The sequence below is a fragment of the Cupressus sempervirens genome, chromosome 11, assembly GCF_028749045.1.
Source record: "Cupressus sempervirens isolate cs-2001-9-10 chromosome 11, ASM2874904v1, whole genome shotgun sequence".
NCBI classification, from domain to species: Eukaryota; Viridiplantae; Streptophyta; class Pinopsida; order Cupressales; family Cupressaceae; genus Cupressus; species Cupressus sempervirens.
Window position 1 is genome coordinate 563498947 of NC_143128.1, and position 6000 is coordinate 563504946.

Genomic DNA, 6000 nt, shown 5'->3' on the forward strand with positions numbered 1-6000 from the left:
TTGTGTTCCTCCTCATAATATAAAATAATTCTTCTGATATCTCTTATATAGCTATCATGTCTAAAGATTTGTGACTCTTTTGATGTCATTAGTTTAATTTTAGTTTTATTATATTATGATTCAATACTAGTTAGACTATTTATTTTAGAATTAATTTATATTATACCATTTTTAATAATATTATTTATCATTTATTTATTTATTTCTATATTATCATAATATCAAGTTTATATCTTAATAATATTTGATGTATTACTATTTAGTATATATATTAATATATAATCTAGTCTTATATATATATATATACACACTCCTTTATTATTATATCAATAGTTGATAATATTATATTCAATTATGTGTGTTGATATTATTTAATATCTTCATTATTTATTAAACCCTTCTCCTAGAGGAGGAAATTATAATTATAGTTCTAAGTGGGGGACATGACAATAACCAAAAAATTAAATAGGGTATAACAAGGTGCACAAAACACTAGTACAAAAAAAAAGTGACTAACACTCTGTAACTTGCTGGTCAACTTTGAATTTGAATTATGAAACTATAGCGAGCCTTGAGCCCCCAGATTCACCTCCTTGCCCAGATCTGCAAATGGAGCTTACGTTATGCAGGGACTTGGAGGACACGAGGGATGGTTGTGGGTCCAAGGGGGATGTTGGGATGTCTTCTGCCAACACTGTTGTCTTGGGCAGTGGTGGCCCTACTAGTTGTCCTCCAGAGGGCAGTCAGATGATGGCTAATGGGGCCTTGATAGGTTGGAAAAATGCGCTTGTGGGATCCTCGAGGACTAATATCCATTCAAAGGGGACTAATGCTCATTTGAAGGATCCTAAGATTTCTCGTGGTTTAGATGGTCTGGTGATCTCCGTCCCTGATAGTTTGACGGACAGTGTGACTTTTGGTCTCAAACTTTGTGTTGTTGGTAGATTCGTTGCTTTAAGACCCACAATTGAGATGGTTCAAAAATGGGTGAGTCAGAAATGGAAAGTTAGAGGTAGTGTGGGGGTTTCTGCAATGACCAATGCCCTCTTTTGTTACAAATTTACATCAGAGGAAGATACCAATCTTATTCTCTTAGGTACTTGGTATTATGGGAAACATTGTCTTGCTTTGACAAAGTGGCATCCGAGTTTTGATGCTAGTGTAGAGCTAAATAAATTAGCCCCAGTCTAGGTTAGATTACCTAGACTACCCCTTGAATTTTGGGATGAAAAGATTGTAAGATGGGTGGGAAATTTTTTTGGTCACTTTGTCACAATGGATAAGATAACTATGCAAAAATCATGTCTGGTTTATGCAAGGTTCTATGTGAATGTAGCATTGAATCATGCACTCCCAATGGTGGTTACACTTAAGACCTAATGGGGAGAGAAAGTCCAACCCATTGAGTATGAGAATGTGGGCTTGTTCTGCCAGAAATGTGGCTAGTTTGGACACCTTATTGTGGACTGCAAGGCCCAAATGCAAAAGGACAAACAAAAGGAGTGTACTCTAGGGATTGTTATGGAAACTATAGGGGAACCTTTGGAGGCCCCAAGATAGGAGGTGGACACTACTGATACACAAACTATAGAGGTTCACCCTGTGCTTTCCACCCCAAGCAAAGAGCATAATGCTATTGAGGAAGGGGAAGCCTTGAAGGATAAGAAGAAATTGGAGGAATATCCCTTTAGAAGGGAATTAGAGGAACTATTGAGTTCACCCATGGGGGGACTTAAGGAAGGAGAGTTGTTGGAGGAAGGTGAAATAGAGGTCTACCACACTCTTCCTGGCTCACCAGCAAATTGGGGAGGTAATAGCCTGTAGGGTCATATGACCATAGAATGTGATACTCAAGTAAAAGTTTGTACCCCCTTAAAAATGGTTAAGGCCTCCCCAGTGGAGATTATAGCTAAAGTAATGGCAAGCATTGATAAGGCTGATAAGGAACATAGCCCTACCTCACCATAAGAGGAGGAAAATTGGGAATGGGAGGCTCAAAAAAGAATAGGAGGGGGGGGGGGGTAAAAAGCCATATGTGGGAGCCTATGGGACTACTGGAAGGCCATCTAGTAGAGCAACCAGAACAAAATAAGCAGCAAGGGATGTGGCCAGTGGTAAGAAACTTACACTGGAGACTATTACTAGAGGTAAGAAATGAAATTCCTCTCTTGGAATTTAAGGGGGTTAAATAACCCCCAGAAGCAATATACTTTGAAATAATGTATTTTTCAAGAAAAAGTTGACTATGTTCTAATACAAGAAACTAAAATGTCTAGTGCTAATTTTGATAAAATTGTTAATCATGTTTGGCCTAGTGCTGCTTGCATGCATATGGAGGTTGATGGAGCTTCAGGGGGTATTGTTACTATGTGGAACCTAAACTCTATGATGGGAGTTGAGGTTTGGAAGGATAGAAATTTCATAATAACTAATTTCCAATCTAGTATTCACTATTGGGGATTGATTAATATCTATGCCTCTAATAACAAGCTAGGGAGGAAGGAAACATATGATAAATTGGCTAGGATTCTAGAAACTATGAAGGATAAGCAATTAATGTGTATGGGTGACTTTAATACTCCCATATACCACTCAAAGAAATTGGGTGGTAATAGGGACTACCCAGAAAGCTTTCAAGATCTAAATGATTTTATGAGCCGAATGGACTTTATAGATGTGGAACTGAGAGGGAACCCATATACTTGGACTAATAATAGAAAGTGGAAGGACCTTATCCAGGTTAGACTAGACAGGTTATTGGTGACAAGGAACTGGAATCGACTTGGTAATTCCCATCTGGAGATCTCACTAGAACTGCTTTGGATCATTCTCCCTTAATCTTTCAGTGGGAGGATGGTTTTAAGAGAGTTTTGAAACCTTTCATATATGAAATAATGTGGTAGGCTCACCCAAAATTCAAAGAGAGAGTACAAGAATGGTGAAATATAAAGATAGAAGGTACATCAATGTATAGACTGACCCAAAAGCTAGATAATATAAGGAGAAATGTTAAGGGCTGGGCTAAGGACTCATTTGGCAATTTATTTAAAATCAAAGGTAAGGTCATGGAGGAAAAACTAAAAACACTCCAAGGGGAAATTGTTGCAGGTATCAACCTAGAAAGTGCAACTCAGGAGGAAGAGAAATATAGAAAAAAGTGGAAGGATATTCTATTGAGGGAGGAAATTTTCTGGAAATGAAGATCAAGAATACAATAGCTTACGAATAGGGATAAAAACACTACTTTCTTTCACAGGTCTGCCTCTAACCATAAAAGAAGAAATACAATCAACAGGCTAGATGGTGAAGGGGGAAGGATTTATAAGGATCAGGAAGAAATGGGAAGACATTCAGTGGATTACTTTTGCAAGGCTTATGCTAAGGACAATAAGGTTGGAAACCCGGTGATTAGAAGAAGCTTGATTAATACGATACCACAGGTGTTGGGTATGGAAGAATACAATCACATTCTAGGAAACATCACAGAGGAGGAGGTGAATTGTGTTGTGTTCTCTATGAAAGCTTATAAAGCTCCAGGTCCTGATGGGTTTCCCCCTGCGTTTTTCCAACATTTTTGGGAGGTAGTTAAACCTGAACTAGTTTGGGCTACTAGGGACTTTTTTAAAATTGGGAAGATGCTAAAGAGGATTAATAAGACTTTTATTGCTCTAGGTCCTAAAATTACCACACTGCTAAGTCTGTTGGATTTTAGGCCTATAAGTTTATGTAATGCTATTTATAAGATATTTGCTAAAGTCTTGGTAAATAGAATAAAGCCTTTCTTGGAAAAAATAATTGGCAGTCCATAGAAAGGATTTGTCCCAGGGTGACAAATTCTTGATGCAACAATAACTACACATGATGTTATTCACTCAATGGAGAAAAACAAACAACCAGGTATGGCCCTCAAATTGGATATTTCCAAGGCCTATGATAAGGTCAAATGGGTTTTTCTCTATGATGTTCTTGAAAGAGTGGGGTTTAATAATAGGGTTATTAATCTGATTAAGATGATGGTAGGCTCAGTTCAATATTTTGTTCTCCTAAATGGTTCTCCCTAGGGAAATTTTGGAGTGCAGAAAGGTCTAAGATAGGGTGACCCACTTTCCCCTTACCTTGTCATCATGGTTGCAAAAGTATTAGGGAGTTCCTTCTCTAAACTAGTGAATTGTAGTTGTGTAAAAGGGGTCAAGCCTACTACTACTACTGAAACTGAAGTTCTACAGTAACTTGTAGATGACACATTCCTTTTTGGAGAATCCTCAGTTATGGAGGCTAAAGCATGGAGGACTATTTTGCATAATTATGAAGAAAGTTCAAGGCAACAAGTGAACTACCACAAGAGTAAGATTTATTTCTTTAACACTAATGCCCCATTACAAAGGAGGATAAGGAATATTTTAGGTTGTCAATCTACTAACCTCTCGGTTACTTATCTGGGATTACCATTAACTACTAAAGAAGTGACTAGAATGAATTGTAGAATACGATAGTGGACAAAATTTAAAGGAAACTTGAAGGATGGAAAGGGAAGATCTTAAGAAATGCTAGAAAATTGTAACTGCTCTCAGTAGCTCTCTAGGGCATTCTCATTTACTTCCTGTCCCTTTTCAAAATTGACCAAAATATGGCGGAAAAGATTGAGAGAAACAAAGTAATTTCCTTTGGTTAGGAATAGAAGAGATAAATAAATTGATTCTGGTCAATCAGGAAGAGGTGTGCAAGCCAAAGGAAAAGGGGGGTGTTGGGAGTAAGAAGAATTTGTGACCTTAACAAGGCTCTTCTTTAAAATATTGGCAAGAGATTGGGTGAAGACAACAATAATTGGGGTAATATAATGAAAGCTAAATATCTATCTAATTCCCCCTTCAATTGGAACCTATTCAATAATGAACTCCCAAGAGGCTCTAAAATCTGGATGAATATTGTTAGCAGTAGACCCTTATTGAGAGAAGGGACAAGGTGGATAGTGGGGAATGGTCATAGCATCAAATTTTGGAAAGACAATTGGTTGGGAGGGAAACTGCTTGGCTTCAACAGATTCAAAAGAGTAATGGAGTTATTTGAAGAAGACATGGGAAGGAAGGTAGAAGACTATATTAATCAGAGGAGGAAGTGGAAGAAACTTTATAAAGATACTTACTCTCAGGAGCATATTTAGCTGCTAAAGGAATTGGAGGAGTTGTTGGGAACATAGAGACCCCCAATTCTATTCCAGGAGGACACTACTGTCTGGGACTTAACTTCAAGTGGTTGCTTCACTGTCAAATCGGCTTACAAACACCTTTTTAGCAAAGACCCCCATCCACCATGGTGGAGTAAGATTTGGATTTGTAACCTTCTTCCTAAAATCAACTTTTTTGGTGGACATTTTAGTATGGAAAATTTTTAACCTTATACAATTCGAAAAGAAGGGGATTTTATATAACAAACCATTGTTATCTTTGCAAGGAAAAGGAGGAGAGCATTTCTCACCTATTCCTTGAATGCCAATATGTTGTATGGATATGGGCAAAGGTCTGGGGGAGATTTGGTTTGAATTGGGTTATGAAAGACAATATGGGTCAGTTCATGGAGAACTAGTGTTGTCCATTCTATCAACCAAGATTGATCTTCCTATGGAAAATTGTTCCACCATATATTTGTTGGCATATATGAAAAGAAAGAAATAATATAATATTTAGAGAGGAGGAAAAATTGGTGGAGGTAGTTTTTGAAATAATGGAGAAATTACTAAAGGAAAATATAAGGGTTACCAAATGTAAAAAGTTGAAGGAAGAACCAAGTAGGCAAGAAGGACAAATTGCTAAAAAATGGGGTTGTCATCAGGATTTTTATCTTTTTGACAACTATTTTTTCCTTTTTGACAACTCAAAAATTTTGAGGAGATAGAAAATGGGATGGAAACCACCTACCCTTACACAATTTAAACTAAATTTTGATGGTGCTACTAGAGGAGGTATTGGAGCGGCGGGTGGAGTGTTATGGGATAGGAAGGGT